Raw genomic sequence first — 17,451 nt, forward strand, 5'->3', positions numbered from 1 at the left:
TGTTTGGAAAGAAAGTTGATTTGGAGTCATGCAATGCGGACTTGCTGCAATTGTGTAACAAACTTGTGAAGCCCGGTAAGTCTAGCAATAGCTTAGCAAGTCATATTCAAACTTTCTGCACAATTGCTTGCTATCTGGGAGGCAAAATAGAGTAGGGGAGCATATGCAGCATTAGAGGGTATAGTAAAGAAAATCTGTTATCTTGCTGTGCATGGACAAAGAACATGTTTAAGAACTTGCCGGACTGTTCTCTAGATATCAGGTGTTAAAATACTATGACATTATGAAAGGCGAGGTGGTTGGGCCAGGTTGAATCTGGAGCATATTTTGTGGTCCACTAATGACCATCAGCAGGTGGTATAAATAAATCAGGACTGAAGCAAGAGATTGCTCCTGGCCTGGGACTCAGGAAGTCAAACCTAAGAGACCTACCAAAGTCAGGATGGCTTTGTGAGAGAAAGAAAAAGGTTTGTATTATGTTTGTTTTGTTGGAGACTGGGAGAAGCACTTCACCTGTGAGTTAGGAACCCGAAGTGTTTATTTAGTGCTTGCATATCATGGATTTATATTCTGTTCTGTTTGTTTGATTATTATACAACTTTCTGGCTACAAGTCAGATTTTAAGAAAGACCTGCTGTCTGGACTACTTTTTTTCCAGGGGAAAGTGATCCCCATTTGAGCTAACCCCCCACAGTACCTAAAACAAGAAAGTTGTATAAATAACACTATAACAATGTGTCTACAAAATATCCACTTTTAAAAATATTTTGCTTAAAAAAATAAGCTGTTTAATTCACAAACCGTGTGTCCATTGTGTTATTCCTAATGCTAAGTCCATCGGTTAAAAATCCATGCAGGCTCAGAATCAAGTCGACGCATGCTTGGAAGCATTGAACTTCATTTTTTTTTCAGCATGTCGTTGTGTTTTACGTCACCTCGTTCCGACATGATCGTTTTTTTAACTGATGGTGTGTAGGCACGACTGATCATCAGTCAGCTTCATCGGATAACTGATGGAAAAATCTATCAGACCGTTTTCATCAGACTAACCTATTGTGTGTACAAGGCATAAGGCTCTTCCACACAGGCGGACTCCGCTACGGAGTCTGCCTGCTACCGCCAGCTCAGCGGGAGATCTCTCCGCTGATCTTCACTGAGCCGACGGATGACAATCCCTCTCTGCTCACTGAGCGGGGAGGGGCTTGTGCAGCGCCGCTGTCTTCTATGGGGAGATCTGATGAAAACGGACAGCATGTCCGTTTTCATCAGATCTCACCCGATCCGATCCGCCATGGACAGATGGGGACGTAACGCCATGCGTCTGATTTTGGTGGATCGGGGTCGGATGTCAGCGGACATCTGACGCTCCATAGGACTGCATGGAGCGGCCGTTCAGGTCCGCCTGAATACAAAAAACAAATTATTAATGTCCACCATCAAGCGCAATCTGTTAAAAAAATATAAATAAAATAATAAAAATTGTAATAAATAAAAATCCAAAAATGTGATATCAAAGCACACAGTGTCCTTCACCTCTTCAGGTAAATGACTCCCCTCTTTACAACTTAAAGTGTTACTAAACCCTTATAGCAGTCAGAACAGGGAAATGCAAATATTTTGGTAAATATAAACTGCTAAATATGTTTTCTCATCAGCAGTATATAGCAGTCTTATGACTTCTATCAATGTCTGGTCAAAGCTTGTAGGAAAAAATGTAATTCTCCTTTGACCATCCTTTGAGGCTGCAGGATCCCTGACCCTCTGTCTGAACACTGCTGATTGGCCCTGTGCCAATCACATGCAACCTCCCAAGAAAAAAAGAACTCTCTAGCATACCAAACTGAGCTCCAAAAGCTCTGTCTTATCAGGAGATGGATTGGGGACTGTGGGAGAAGTGGAAAAGATGGCAACCTGTTTATGTGCATACTTCCTTGGTATCGGGCATATCAAATGGCAGTATGAATGCATTTATTTAAGTTTTTATCAACAAATCGTGGATTGTTTTATGCTATTAAGCCCTCCTTTCTCATTTTAACATGTTGGCAAATGACATGGATTTATGAGACGTTTGCATGACTGCTTTGCAAGTCCATTAATGAAGCGAGTAGATCTATTAACCCATCTTTGGCTGCTAAAGATTGCATAGTGCTCTAATAGGATCTGAAGTGCATTGTATGATGTATGACACCTCTTAAAGTAATGCATTTTTATTTTGGATTTTAAGTGGTAAAGAGGTACCGTATTTTTCGGACCATTAGACGCACTTTTTCCCCCCAAAAATATAGAGAAAAATGTCTATGCGTCTTATAGTCCGAATAAACATCTGGCACCGCCCCCGCCGCCATAGTCAATGCCCCCGCCACAAAAAAAAGCCACCCCCCGCACGAAAACCCCCCGACCTGAACTTCCAAGTCCCGGTTCCCGCACCCTCCTCCCGCACAGTTGCCGCAACCGCCGATGCTCAGCTTACCGCTCCAGCCGCCGCTGCAGCCACGGAGGTGCCTGGTCAGTGACAAAGCCTTGTGAATAATACAGAACACTGCCCCACTATGCAGCTCGTCATGCCGGCCCAGACTCTGGTAGGATACTATTGTGAGAGGAGAGTGGGGAGGAATTTATGGCAGCCAAGGAGTGAGTGGATGGAAGGGTGTGCTGTGTTTGGAGGACAGGTGACAGCCTGCTCTGCTGGTACTTGTATTGCCTTTGTAGGGGGCTGAGATATGGCAACCTGCTCTGCTGGGACTTGTAGTGCCTCTGTGGGGGGCTGAGATATGGCAACCTGCTCTGCTGGGACTTGTAGTGCCTCTGTTGGGGGCTGAGATATGGCAACATGCTCTGCTGGGACTTGTAGTGCCTCTTTTGGGGGCTGAGATATGGCAACCTGCTCTGCTGGGACTTTTAGTGCCTCTGTGGGGGGCTGAGATATGGCAACCTGCTCTGCTGGGACTTGTAGTGCCTCTGTGGGGGGCTGAGATATGGCAACCTGCTCTGCTGGGACTTGTAGTGCCTCTGTTGGGGGCTGAGATATGGCAACATGCTCTGCTGGGACTTGTAGTGCCTCTTTTGGGGGCTGAGATATGGCAACCTGCTCTGCTGGGACTTTTAGTGCCTCTGTGGGGGGCTGAGATATGGCAACCTTCTCTGCTGGGACTTGTAGTGCCTCTGTGGGGGGCTGAGATATGGCAACCTGCTCTGCTGGGACTTGTAGTGCCTCTGTGGGGGGACTGAAGATTCCTATGTTTCCCCACGGTATAGGGCACTACAAGTCCCAGCAGAGAAGGTTGCCATATCTCAGCCCCCCACAGAGGCACTACAAGTCCCAGCAGAGCGGGCTGCTTTTGCAGAGCGGGCTGCTTTTACAGAACAGGAGAAGCAGCTGGTGACTGGGAGGGGAGAGAAGACGGCACAAGTTTGAGATGGGGAGGATTTTTTTCTGAGAGTGAGGTTTATGCTGGGAGGGATTTCTTTTGGACAGGTCAGGCTGCATTTAATGGGCACTGGTAAATAGTTTAGTGGACCATTTGGTTCAGAATATTTTTTTTCTTGTTTTCCTCCTCTAAAAACTAGGTGCGTCTTATGCCGCGTACACATGATCATTTTTCGGCATGAAAAAAAAACGACGTTTTTAAAAACGTCATTTAAAATGATCATGTGTGGGCTTCACATGGTTTTTTGGCTTCTGAAATACGAAAAAAAAAAAAAAAATCGAACATGCTGCATTTTTTAACGTCGTTTTAAAAAATGTTGTTTTTCGGGTTGTAAAAAATGAGCGTGTGTGGGTAAAAACGACGTTTTAAACCCGGGCGTGCTCAGAAGCAAGTTATGAGACGGGAACGCTCGTTCAGGTAAAACTACCGTTCGTAATGGAGTAAGCACATTCATCACGCTGTAACAGACAGAAAAGCGCAAATCGTCTTTTACTAACACGGAATCAGCTAAAGCAGCCCAAAGGCGAATAAAACTTCCCCTTTAGAGTGCCGTCGTACGTGTTGTACGTCACCGCACTTTTTTTTATAATTTTTTAAAAACAATGGTGTGTGGGCAACATTGTTTTTAATGATGAAGTTTGACATTTTTTTCATGCCGAAAAATTATCGTGTGTACGCGGCATTATGGTCAGGTGCGTCTTATAGAGCGAAAATACGGTAAGTCATTTACCTGAAGAGGTGAATGACACTAGGTGCTTTGATATCACATTTGTGAATAAAGATGATATTTATTTATTACAATTTGAATTTTTTATTTAGTTTTTTTTTTTTTGCAAAGATTGGACTTGATGGTGGACATTAAGAATATTACATTTTTGGTGCAGAGTCATCACATTTATAAAGAACATGTTTAATTCACAGTACAGTGCAGTCAAAAATTACCCCAAAACAATATACATTTTAATACCGATATCAGAAATCATAAACACATATATATTATTTATGCTGTTGTCCTACACTCCTATACTGGACAAGTTTCTGATAAAGCCTGTAAACAAACATAAATGAAAGACCAAGTTCCTATCATTTCTTACTGACAACATAATCTAAGTTGTATGTGTATATATATATATATATATATATATATATATATATATATATATATATATATATATATATATATATATATATATTAGGTTATATTTACAATAATCCAATCCAGTTATCTAATATAGATTTCTTTGCACAGTGTACAACTTCCCTAAATAATCTTACTTACTGTAACATTAATACATCACCTGGTACTGAGTGGGCGAATGTAAAACTGAAGCAGGTGGCCACATCTTTCCAAAAATACATAAGAGGTCTGGTCACGACATGCTCACTGAAAATAGCAACTGCTACACTAGCAAAAGGGACCTTTTGAATGCTAAGACAGATGCAAAATGTAAAAAATAGCATTGGGTATCATTTACATTCGAGCAATTAAAACTGAGAATATGGTTTTGACATTTTAAACTAAGATTTTGATGATTTAGTACAGCAAAGCATGATTGATATTAAAAAGGAATTTAGAGGTACAAAAAAATCATTAACCTGGAAACAAATATAAAAATAATTGACCTAATAAATGCCAAATAACTTAGGAATTTGTAATAAACTAATAATTTAAAGCTATTCATTTAAAATAAGCATAATCAAATAATTAAATACAGCTTGTAATTACACTACCATTAAATAAATTCAAGTAAATATATACTGTATACACACACATACAGTGTGTATGTGTGTGTATATATATATATGTGTATGTGTGTGTGTGTGTGTGTGTGTGTGTGTGTATATATATATATATATATATATATATATATATATATATATATATATATATATATATATATATATATATATATATATATATATATATATATATATATATATATATATAGCTCCATTTTTATAACACATTAGCTCTTTTAACCACTTCCATACTGGGCCTATTCTGGCACTTCTCTCCTTCATTATTCAGAACCCCCAAACATTATATATTTTTTTTATCAGACACCCTAGGGAATAAATTAGCGGTCATTGCAACTTTTTATCTTGCACGGTATTTGCGCAATAATTTTTCAAACGTCTTTTTTTTTTTAAACGGTTTCATGAATTAAAAAATAACAAAACAGTAAAGTTAGCCCAATTTTTTTTCAATAATGTGAAAGATGATGTTACGCCGAGTAAATAGATACCTAACTTGTCACGCTTTTAAATTGCGCACACTCATGGAATGGCGCCAAACTTCGGTACTTAAAAATCTCCATAGGTGACGCTTTAATTTTTATTTTTTTTACAGGTTACCAGTTTAGAGTTACAGAGGAGGTCTAATGCTAGAATTATTGCTCTCGCTCTAACGCACGAGGCGATTCCTCACATGTGTGGTTTGAACAGCGTTTACATATGTGGCCGGAACTTACGTGTGCGTTCGTTTCTGGGCTCGAGCCACTGGGTACAGGGGCGTTTTACATTTTATTTTTAAACTTAACTTTTACACTTTTTTTTTTTACATTTTGTTTTGATCACTTTTATTCCTATTACAAGGAATGTAAACATCCCTTGTAATAGGAATAGTGTGTGCCAGGTCCTCTTTATGGAGAGATGCGGGGTCAATAAGACCCCACATCTCTCCTCCAGGCTGGAAAGCATGAGATTGTGAAAAAAAAACGTAACCGATATCATGCTTTCAGCCACGATTGCGGCTTTGTTTACTTCCGGGTACCCGGGCGTGACGTCATAACGTCGTACCCGGGCCTCCGACCATTTGGTCACCGGAAATCTCTATCCTCCTCATCCGGCGGTGGCCGATTCATACTCCAGGCCTCCAATGGCATCATTCAGATATCCCCACACAAAGTACAGGATGTCATATGACGTCCTACGGTAGGGAAGTGGTTAATATAGGTAGGTATGCCAAGCAACCTTGCCTTACGTTTGGCTTATTTTCTTGTACTTAGAGAGCTGTTTTGACAGTAGAACAATATAAACATAGCTCTGTTTACATGGAGTGTGTCTGCATCTGCACTATAATTGCAGTCAAGGAGTGAAAACAAGAAAGTAAAATACTTTACATACCCTGCTAAAAGAATGTATTTTCTGCTAGGAGTCATAAATTATGATTTCCAAAGTACTTCCATGCAGATTACACACTGTAAAGAGGGACACTCCAATAGCAGATCAACACTATGCAATTAACTAGATAGTCAGGGTGAAGTAATGATACAGAAACATGCTTTCCAGTATAATCAGCTTATTGTTTGTTGTATGCCAGGCATACTCAGAGAGGCGGTCCACATACATATATACTGTATATGTAATTACTATATTAGGCAAATTTCCAAGAAAGGAAAAAGAGGAAGGTTTAATTATTTCACAAAGTATTTCCCTGAATTAGTTTTAGTGACTAGGATCTGTAAACAAACCTGTTTAGATAAAAAAGCTGCAGGTGCAGAGGCACAGTCTATTATGTCAGTAATTTGTGCTAAAATGAATATGTCCATATATTTAGGAGCTCTACTGTGGCATCTATATTGTATTTAGGTCATTGCCCATTTTAGAGCTCCAGATGCCTGCAGACCATGCTAGCACTGGAATTGTATTTAATTGAGACATTTATTATTTTCACACCTGTTTATTAAAGATATAGTGATAGAACAAGAATGTAACGTTAACATGTTTTGCTAATTCAAAACAAATGTTTGCATTAACGTGGTATTAAACCCACAAGCATTTATTAAATCGCAGCTTAACAATTCTTAGATGTGGCGGCTGCATTTGTTTTCTTTATTATGTTTTCTTTCTGTTACTTGCTACTACTACTCGTTTCGTTACTACAAACTCGCTCATCCATGAAATAAGGAAAATCACAATTTTCATATGTCTACTGGTCACAAATGAACCTAAAACACCATATAGTATCCATACAAAGTCCATATAGAAACAAATGAATGTTTAATTCCTACAATTGTGAATACTGGTGTGGAAAAATAAAGATAAGCTGATGCACCCACAGGAAAGATACACTGCAGCTTCTTACCAGATTCAGTTGACCATTGTATAAACTATTGGTCAAACATCGTAAACCGGGTTAATATCTCCTAGTCAATCTCACATCACCGGAATCCAAACCACACTATGTATCTGAGTAAACTCCCATTAAAGAGGAGGAACAGGGTAATACAGTGCGCAGTAAGATGAAAAACATATGAGCCCATCGCAGTTAATGTGAATGCTATCGGCAAGCAGTCCAATTCTGCATGTTGTTTTTGAGCGATTCTTCAGTGCTTTTTGCGGTGCTTGCCGCGTTTTTGGACACATGTTTTTACTACGATTTTGCAGTGATATACAATTTGCGTTTTTTTACACTGTATATAGCTGGTTGCTAAGGAGGGGGCCAGCCGCCGCATCCTTAACAATCAATGAGTCATTATCGAAATCTGGAAGCCCCCTTTAACAAGGGGGCCCCCAGAGGAAGACTGGAGGAAGAAGTGGGGAAGAAGATACTATTAATAAAAGACTTGTCAAAAACTGTCTACTGTATTTTTTCACACTACACAATTTTTTGGGCTGAATGGGTAGGGGTACAATGTACCCCATACTCATTCACATAGGGGGGAGGCCAGGATCTAGGGGTCCCTTGTTAGATTCCAAAAAGCCCTGGCCGCAGACCCCGATAACCACCGGGTAAGGGTAGTTGGGAAGAGGCCCTTGTCCCCATCAACATTGAGGCAAGGTGCTTTAGGGTAGGGGGAGCAGATCCCCCTTGCCCCAAAGCACCCCCCCATGTTGAAGGCTACTTTCCCTTTCCATGACTTCCTGGGCTGCATTGTCGGATAAGGGCCTGGTATAAATTTTGGGGGGGACCCCATGCCATTTTGAAAAATAAATTTGGCGTGGGGGTCCCTCCAAATCCATACTAGACCTAAGGGCCTGGTATGGACCTGTTTTTTTTCCCCCCTTTTTTTCTTTTTAAAGGCGAATTATTATTATTATTATTTTTTTAAATTAAGCGGGGAAGGCCGCTGACAGCTAATGATTAATCCATTGTAAAGGATGTGGCAGTCGGCTTTCTGCCCCCCTCCTTAGCAACCAGTTATATACAGTGAATGTACAGCTAAAAAAAATTAGTTTTTGCTGAAATTACTGTTTACAGGGTATAGAGACATAAAAGTTAACTGATTCCTTTTAAAAATGATTAAAAATAGATTAAATTCTATCATATAATGTGCCTCTAGTTTCACTTTCGGTTTTAAACTGGTTTCATGTTTAGTAAAGTGAAGAGGTAGAGAAGTAAAGAGACCCACAGAACAAAAACAAACAAATCCAGGGCAGTGTTTTGTTTTTAAAATGAATCTGATTGGTTCTGAGGAGTTTTAGACACACAGCTTAGACCACAGTGAAAAGCTGCCATGAGATTTTTCATAAGGAGCCAGACAAGCAGGAAGTGTGGAGATCACAGCAGAATTACAGCTACTTCAAAGCAAAAACGAACAATGAGGACATGAAACCAGTACTGCAGTAAGGTAAAGGAAGCAATTTAGCTAAAAAAAAAAATTCCTTTAGTGATCCTTTAATATTTGCTATTAGAAATAGTATGGTAAAAACTACATTTATAGATTTTGTATAATATATAAATTAAAGTGGGTGTAAAGGTACATTTTTTTATTTTCTAAATAGGTTCCTTTAAGCTAGTGCATTGTTGGTTCATTTACCTTTTCCTTCGATTTCCCCTCTAAATGTTTTTTTAATTTGTCTGAATTTCTCACTCCCTGTTTCTCCTCAGTAAGCTTGCCCCCATCATCCGAGCTGTTCTGGCTGTGGGTTAGTCAGCCAGAACAGCTTACTGAGGAGGAACAGGAAGTGAGACATTCAGACAAAGAAAAAAAAAACATTTAGAAGGGAAATCGAAGGAAAAGGTAAGTGAACCAACAATGCACTAGCTTAAAGGAACCTATTTAGAAAATAAAAAACTGACCTTTACAACCACTTTAATAGTAAAGGTTTGTGCTTAAAACTCCTTTAAAAATTGCTCAATATCTTTAATCTGCCATCAGATGACACTCCCTGAACGGTCATCTTCCTAGCTATATAAATACATTTGGAAGCTCTGAGACATTTGGCAAGGTTAACACTTCTACCCACTATTGCATCATCTGGTTTATAGTATCTGAATGGGAAGCAATCTGATTTGTATTAGTACCAGTAAGACAGTGTTCATGGTTGCTGGCAGCTTTTCATTAGCTGCATTGGAAACAACAAAATGATTAGAAAAATAGCCCAAAATTCAACAATGGTAGCAGTCACTCTATGAAAATATATTTTTCACGTTTACTGCAATGGTCATGCTCATATTTTGTATACCGGTGGCCATATTAGTTATTTCTATTTTTTATATATACATGCTCTCAGTACGCACCTAAAAGTGCACTGCAGTTGACCAAAACTGCTAATTTGCTGAAAGCAAAGATCCTATAACATTATTTTTTATTTTTATTTTATCTAATGCCAACTGCATAAAATTTGTTATTAACACACAAGTATGACTTGTTTAAAATAATTCTTGCTAAATATGTATGGTTAAAGTGTAAAATTTAGAAGTTTAAAAACATAAATATTAAAATCATTATAAACCATTATATTTATCTTTAAGAAAAAAGAAAGAAAAACAATTATAAGCGCAACACTTTTGTGTTTTCCCCTATTTATCATGAGCTGAACTCAAAGATCTACCACTTTTTTTATGTACACAAAAGGCCTATTTCTCTCAAATACTGTTCACAAATCTGTCTAAAATTGTGTTAGTGAGCACTTCTTTGCCAAAATAATCCATCCACCTCACTAGTGTGGCATATAAAGATGCTGATTAGACAGCATGATTATTGCAAAGGTATGCCTTATGGCTCGTACACGATCTGAATATCGTACGACAGATCGTATGACTTTTTTCGCTTAATAGTCGCAAGTAGAAATTGAATAGGTTTCGACAGAAAAAAAATTCGGAAGTGATGTCATATGATACAAGGCAAGCAAACCAAGCAATTGCTTGGGGCCCTGAGCTGGCCTGGGGCCCGAAGCAGGACCCTTGCCGCATTTCCTATAAATGCTGCAGCCACCTGAGCGCTCTATAGAGAGCCTCATTTTGCTTGAGGCCCCCAAATTCCTTCAAACGGCCCTGGCCGAACATCCCCCCCCCCCCCTCCCCGGTTCTGTTCGCAGCAGAACATGTCAACAGGCAAAAAGTTTGTTCACTGTTAAAGTCTATGGGACACGAACGTGAAAAATCTATGCCAATTTCAAGGCTTATATGGCAAGTTATTGCCATACAAAGTGTTTGTGGACCTGGGGACATGTATTAATGCAAAAAAAAATGTTTTAAAAAGTGATGTTTTTTCGGGCGCAGTGATTTTAATAGTGCTTAAAGTGAAACAATAAAAATTAAAATTCCTTTAACCACTTCAATACTAGGCACTTTCGCCCCTTCCTGCCCAGGACAATTTTCAGCTTTCAGCACTGTCACACTTTGAATGACAATTGTGCGGTCATGCAACACTGTACCCAAACAAAATTTTTATAATTTTCTTCCCACAAATAGCGCTTTCTTTTGGTCGTATTTGATCACCTCTGCGATTTTTTTTATTTTTTGCTAAACAAACTAAAATAAAACATTTTTGAAAACAATACGTTTTTCTTAGTTTCTGTCATAAAATTTAGTTTCCCCCTTCACTGACGGGCACTAATGAGGCGACACTGATGATGCGGCACTGATGGGCACTGATGAGTTGGCACTGATATGTAGAATTGATGAGCCCTGATAGGCGGTACTGATTGGCACTGACAGGTGGCACTGATGGGCAGCACTGATGATGAGGTACTAATACATTACTGACTGGTATTACTGCTGGGCACTGGGGATATCAGCAGGTGGGTAAGGATGGAAAACCAACAGGAACAGGGAGGGGACGGATGGATCCAAAGTAATCAGGTAACAGGAGGACAGGTATCTGTGGTAATCAGGGGACAGGTACAGGATGGGCTTGGGATAGGGACCGGGTCAGGTAAGATGCAGGCTCAAAGTCAGGATAGCAGGCTCAAGGTCAGGGAGATAGATCCCAAGGCGAGGTGTGCTTGTACTCGCCGGGTATAAAAAGGGATGTCAATGATTGTCTTCAAGTCACACCTGCAGAAAGAGCAGTACGCTCCACACTGCCAGGATCCATCCGCTGGTGGAGACCAGTACTGTGTCCCAAAGATGATATAACACCAGCAGGGAGAAATTCTCCTGACAGTTTCAAACTGCCAGGAGACACCTGCTGCTGGACCACAGTACTGCAAGCCAACCGCAGACCCCGGCAACCAACGGCCAGGGTTGTCGGGAAGAGGTGGGGGCCGCAGGGCTCCCCCCTGCCCCAAAGCATCCACCCCCTATGTTGAGGGCATGCGGCCTGGTAAAGTTCAGGAGGGGGCCGCTCGCCCGTCCCCACCCCCTTCCTGACTGGCCGGGCTGCGTGCTCGGATAAGGGTCTGGTGTGGATTTTGGGGGAACCCCCACGCAGTTTTTTTCGTCATAGGGGTTTCCCCTTAAAATCCAAACCAGACCAAAGGGCCTGGTATGCTCTTAGAGGGGGAACCCTCAAGATCATCAGAGCACAAGTCACCTGCCAAAGTCGGATAATGCAAGACGGAGATCCGACTTTGAACCAACTTCAGTGATATTCAATGGGCTAAAGTAGGATCAGTCAGACCAAAGTAGTATTGTAAAGAAAAGGGGGGCTGCATTGGACTATATTGGCATTGTATGAGCAACTGATAGACAGTCAAATTTATAAAAATTTGTAAACATTTACAGTAAAATATTGATTGTGACAACCATAACCACAACTACAACCACTCAGAACTCTGTCACCACCTCAGAAAGCAGCAGGGGTTAATTCCAAATGTTGGTTCATATAAAACACAAAAAACACCAAAAAATAGTGCAATACTGCTTTAATGAATTAACCCCTCATACAGAATACCCCGCTTCTGATCTGCGTACATTAAAGTCACTTGGTAATGAACATGTAAGGTAGTGTGTGATCACCGCTGTAGTACAATACCCGGAAGCCGCGCTTGATGATGCCCACACAGCGCTGGAGAAGATCCTTCCTGGATACAGGTCTCAGAACGGTGGAATACACTCCTCACTCAGAATACTTCTTGGTTACGCCGTTGTAGCCACGTACTGACGCGGTTCGGCACTTCTGACTTCGACAGAGGGCGTGGCTACTCGGCGTCAATGCGAAGCTGATAACACTCCCAATCTACCGCTATTGGCTAAAACTAAACGCCCCCTCCGCTCTCATTGGTGCACATCCGAAGCGGAAGTAAGGAGAGACGTCAGCCGCATCCAGACATGAGGATAAATAAATGCTAAGCAAAATAAAACAAAACAAAACTGCACAAAACTGTAGGCTTGTAAAATGTCAGTATTAGCAACTGCATATTCAGAATATTATGCCTCTCGTTCATCGTGAGATATAGTTAGATGATATTTTCAAAATATGACAGAATACATAATACATAATTTCTATCAATTGCAGCTGCGCAGTGTATTGCATGTGACATATCAGAGCAAGCATGGATAGATATATTTGTATAGCATGTGGATAAAAGGACTTGTGGGAGTACATAAAATCATTGGTTATTAAAATAGTCCAACAAACAATGAACGTATTAAATATGGTAAATCAGATAAAAATACAGAGAATATTTAAAAGCATCTAAAAGTATTCCTAAAGGGTATTTTAAATGAAGTCTATAAAACTGACTAGAATCAGTAAAAAGGAAGAGGTTGAAAACAGAAATCACCTAATAAAATGATAAGTTCAATAATGAAATAAATTAGATTAAAGGAGTCTCAACAAGGTATAAGTTAATAATCGCTAATGAAGCAGTTGATATCGAGGTCCACATTTAACCCTTTCGGAAATAAAGTGTCTGCCGTATAAATCCACTGGGTCTCAAGCTTAGACAGTTCCCTAACCAGATTGGAACCTCTCCAGGATGGTTTAAGGTGATCAATAGAACTTGAGACCTATAGGGTCTTGATCATGAAAGAGCTTAAAGTGTAATGAGTCGCTGTGGTCCTTGAAGCCTATTAGTATATTCGCCACATGTTCTGCGATTCTAATTTTCAGCATCCTTTTGGTCCGGCTGATGTACATCAGTTTACAAGGGCATTCTAGTGCATACACTACATAGGAGGTGTTGCAAGTAATGACATTTTTAATGGGAAACTCAATGTTGTTAGATGTAGAGGTAAATGATTCTAATGCTCTTGGAGGTTTGCAAGCTTCTCTGCATGGGCGACATTTCCGACATGCATAAAAGCCGTCTTTGTCCCAAAAAGACGGAGGTTTTGTAGGGGGATCTAAAACTTTTTTGACCATGAAGTCACCGAAATACGGAGCCTTCCTATATATGAACCCTGGTTTTGTAGGAATGGTAGATCTGAGAATCCTATCCAATAGTAGAATATGCCAATGTGTTGTGAAGATCCTCTCTCAACCTCCTTGAATTGAGAGTGGTAACCAGAGATGAAACTCCACTCATGTGTATTCCTGTTAGGGAGATCTCTTGTGTCCCTTAAACAGCTTATTCTTGGAACTTCTGATAGGTCATCTATAATTCTGTCCAATTGGTTACCTTGATAGCCTTTTTCTAAGAACTTCTCCTTTAAGATGAGAGCTTGGGACCTGTATCATTTGAGCAGTTACGTCTAACTCTCATTAGTTGTCCTTTAGGAATGTTTCTTAGCCACAATGGGTGATGGCCACTCTGTATTGGGAGGTAACTGTTGGAGTCTGTTGGTTTAAAATAGACCTTTGTGCCCAGTTTGTTACCACAACGGTAAATGTTCAGGTCCAGAAAGTGGATGCTTTGTTGGTTATATTCACAAGTAAGCTTAATGTTACATGTGTTATTGTTCAGCTCATTTAAAAAGTTTTCCAATGATAGTGGAGGACCCGCCCAGATAAAAAATAGGTCATCAATATACCTCCGATATAAAACCAGTTCTTCTCTGTTTACATTAAAAATGGTTTTATCCTCTCATTCGGACATAAAAAGATTTGCTATACTAGGAGCAAATTTGGCCCCCTTTCTTTTGGGAGTAAAACTGTCCATTATACCAGAAATAATTATGTCTTAAACAGAAATCCAAGGCGTTGCGTAAAAAAACTTTTTGGGCATATGTAATTTCATCCCTCTGACATAGAGCCCAATTTAGAGCTAATAAGGCATCGTCATGCTGAATCCCTGTATATAAGGATGCTACGTCTGCGGTTACCAAAAAGACATCTTCTTTGCCGGTTATAAGCTTTGCATTGATGCAGAGTAGCTACGCCCTCTGTCGAAGTCGGAAGTGAAGAAGCGCATCAGGCTACAACGGCGTAACCAGGAAGTATTCTGAGTGAGGAGTGCGTTCCACCGCTCTGAGACCTGTATCCAGGAAGGATCTTCTCCAGCGCTGTGCGGGCATCATCAAGCGTGGCTTCCGGGTATTGTCCTACAGCGGTGATCACACACTACCTTACATGTTCATTACCAAGTGGCTTTAATGTATGCAGATCAGAAGCGGGGTATTCTGTATGAGGGGTTAATTCATTAAAGCAGTATTGCACTATTTTTTGGTGTTTTTTGTGTTTTATATGAACCAACATTGGGAATTAACCCCTGCTGCTTTCTGAGGTGGTGACGGAGTTCTGAGTGGAAAATAATTTGTTTTCAAGGCTTTTTTTATTCATCCGTGAGTGTTAACCCCAAAGGGGGCAAGTGCCACTGTTGGTGAAGATTTGGAGTTGGTGGAGGGTGCAGTACCCACTTAATCCTAGAAGCACTTACCACTTTAGGACTATTTCTGCCACATCATCATTTTATTTATTTGATGTGAAGCTGGACACTTATCCAACATTAGCGCTGTTTTTAATATATTTGTGTATTTTTTTTATACTATTTTTATACTATTTTATACTATTTTTATACTATTTTATTTCATGATTTTTTCTCATCTTATACTTAAACAGCTGCTCTGCATATACTTTTATCTTTTGTTGTGATATTAGGTTTTTACCTTTGTCTACATCTATTACTCGTCATTTTGGCTTAGAACCAGTTGATCATACTCTTTGGCGCCGGAAGTGCACTGTTGGCCCCTATTTTGTGCACCTTTCTTTATATGTATATTTATTTATATATTGTTTTGAAGTAGTTTTAAGATTCCCAACATTTTTTTGCACATTGTTTTAGGGGTAATCTAAGAAAGCTGACACATTAGAGCTGGAAGTATGTAGCTGTGTAGACAACGTTTGGCTTTCTTGTGAAAGTGTATTATCTATCATGGTTACTCAAGTGTCTAATCGGTGGGAATTCTTGTGTCATCTAATTAGTGCCTAATATCAGTATGGTGGGGTTGTGGCCCAGGCCTTATCTTAAGTAGATAGCTTTCATGTCTTTCATGTCAAAGAATGTCTTATGTTTTACACCTCAATTCACAATGTTAATTGTAATTAATATCTCAATATGTTTTCTATTGACTATATTTAGAACTAAAAGCAGCATAGCCTCATTTGATCCTTACTTTACTTAACAGCTCTAAGATTATAACCAGTTGTTAGGAAATCTTGAAATCCTAAAGCAAGGTAAATGTAGAACAGATTGTTAGTTATTATTTCTTTGAAATTAGAGCAGGGCAATAATTGATTATTGCCAGACAGCTTAAGCATATAGAATAATAAAAAAATCTGTATTGTGCTTTTAACAATTCCAAAGAAAAATATGAATGGAGGGGGAAACATAAGATATAAAGCTGAAAAACTATTATTTTACTTTCAGTTTTTCATTACTAAGCATGCATTATGTAGTAGAAATACTATGCATAGTATGCCAAACCAATAATCACATGTGACAATACGTGATACAAAGCCCACCAATTGGGTGGAATAACGATTAGGGGCAATAAACCTCTTGAAAGGGTACAGAGTATACCAAAGGTATAGCAACAATGTGAACTAACAGTGCTAATACGTAGATGTACGAGCAGGTATAAGATAAACTATACACCAAAAAATGTATATAAATGTGAAAAAAGTCCAGTGAATACACGTACACGTGAAATAAAACACACAGGTGTATAATAAAATAAAGTCTTATGGACGGTGATTCCAAGAAAAAACAAAATCCAGTGTTGGGAGAACGAACTTCAGTGCAGACACCTCTTGTGGTTCCTAAATGCTTATCTCACGGCTATAGCACGGACAGCCTAAAGCACCACAGGTGTATCCTCAAGACTGCAGCGAGATTTGTAGGTAGCTGGGGAGGGGCTCCACATCAGATAGGCATAGAAAAAGGAAACAGCAAAAGGGATACTGGCGTAATACTGGGATGGTACTTGAAAGATGATATATCACATAGACATGCACTCACATGGAGGCCTATCTATGAAGGCCTATCTATGAATAGTGGGCCTATCTCAAACGAACACAGAGTTCGCAAAGTAATCCTGTCTGTGTTCCTGAGTGTCTCTCTTCTACTTCTTCCACCACCTGACTTGCCATGTAGTGTCAACTGTGTTGCTCAGAGGATGTGGATAGAAGGGGAGAGAGAGGGAGGGACATAGTACAGTTCCGCATAAAAAGTTTATTGAAATAAAAAAAAAAAATGAAGTCACGTGGTGTGACGACACGCGTAGGGACCAGGAGCACTAGATCCTACACGCTCTGACGGCAGGGAGACGAGCTCGCCGCTCGTTTGTGTTTTGGAACTGTCCCTTCGTTGCAAATGTGAGTGCCACTTTTATTTTTTATTTCAATAAACTTTTTATGCGGAACTGTACTATGTGCCTCCCTCTCTCTCCTTCTATCCACATCCTCTGAGCAACACACTTGACACTACGTGGCAAGTCAGGTGGTGGAAGAAGTAGGAGAGACACTCAGGA

The 17,451-nt window shown here is 39.9% G+C and overlaps 1 protein-coding gene and 1 long non-coding RNA gene across 2 annotated transcripts in view; one reads left to right on the plus strand and one right to left on the minus strand.

Moving 5' to 3' along the window:
• RTN4R (reticulon 4 receptor) overlaps window positions 1–17,451 on the minus strand; it is a 304,428-nt gene that overhangs the window by 79,277 nt on the left and 207,700 nt on the right. The gene's annotated exons all lie outside the window — the stretch shown is intronic.
• The window catches only part of LOC120937401, a 101,759-nt gene continuing 84,693 nt past the window's right edge, over window positions 386–17,451 (plus strand). The window contains exon 1 of the long non-coding RNA XR_005748708.1: window positions 386–467. This is a non-coding gene — a long non-coding RNA (uncharacterized LOC120937401). The remainder of the gene's footprint in view (window positions 468–17,451) is intronic.

This window comes from Rana temporaria, chromosome 1, assembly GCF_905171775.1.
Source record: "Rana temporaria chromosome 1, aRanTem1.1, whole genome shotgun sequence".
NCBI lineage: Eukaryota > Metazoa > Chordata > Amphibia > Anura > Ranidae > Rana > Rana temporaria.